Raw genomic sequence first — 1172 nt, forward strand, 5'->3', positions numbered from 1 at the left:
ACGCAAAAAAAATATAATTCTTGCAGCTACAGTGAACTTGAGCAGACGTGAGCAATTACTATAATCCGTTCACCAATCAAAATGCTGACGTCATTCACTTTTAGCGTCGAATAACCAATCATAAATGAGTTCACTTTGCTCCAACTTTTATCACCGTAAAACGTCAATCTCTTCGAGTGACAGTTTCCTGTTTGTATGTCCAAAGTTCCTCTTTTTCTGGCGTCTGAATGGCGCCTTGACTCACTAAGGATTCTAAAAATAGCCCAAGCTCTCAAGTTTCTAACCTCAAAATCTACTTTGGACAGTGAACTCAGCAATATCTTTGATGAAAGTCTTAATGTAGTTAAATTCAGATCAAATACTCACATGGAGGTTTCCTAATCCGCAATAAACTTAATCTTTATTGATTCTATACATTCATAATCAATTCCATATAAAAGCCATTTGAATCTTCCCGCCAGAGAATTTACTACTGCTGAAAGTATTTGGTAAAAGTGTCTTAGCGCCTTGGAGTTTTAGTTCATAAAATGGCGCATGCCGCTACACTAGTTGCGGTACCTAACAAGCTAACCTATAATAAGTTCAAAGAACTAAACAAATTCTTTTGGTTCAAAACCGATGAAGATCACAAGAGATGCTGCGTCTAGTTTATAATATCTTTGGTTGAGACACGGGATACTCCTATTCTGATTAGTGCCGCTCTACCGGTACTAGTTGATATTTTATTAGGTATTTCAAATTTTGACGTCATCCGGCAAGATGTCTGTACGCTGAAGGTCAATCAATAATACCAATCCCACGGGATTAAACTTCATTTTTACAATAAGTTGAAAAAAAAGATTTTTTATAATAAATAAATTTGGATATTATTTGTTATTTTTCACAAGCTATTGATTTAATTACCAATCTCGTTACAAATAAAAAAGATTGATTTTATTATTTAAATAAATAGATTTTGAAAATAAATAATAATATCCAAGTTATTATAAAAATAAAGTTTCGTCACATGCATTTGGTGTCATCGTTTGGCCCTCAGCATGCACACATTTTGGAGATCCCCCACCTAACCTGCAATACCTAATTGATGAAGATGGTTGGATTTGGCGCGATTTCCAAATATCAATTTTAATTTTAAGAGTATTTAATAAAAATAATAAATATAAAATAAAAAA

This window comes from Belonocnema kinseyi, chromosome 4 (genome assembly GCF_010883055.1).
Source record: "Belonocnema kinseyi isolate 2016_QV_RU_SX_M_011 chromosome 4, B_treatae_v1, whole genome shotgun sequence".
Taxonomy (NCBI): Eukaryota; Metazoa; Arthropoda; class Insecta; order Hymenoptera; family Cynipidae; genus Belonocnema; species Belonocnema kinseyi.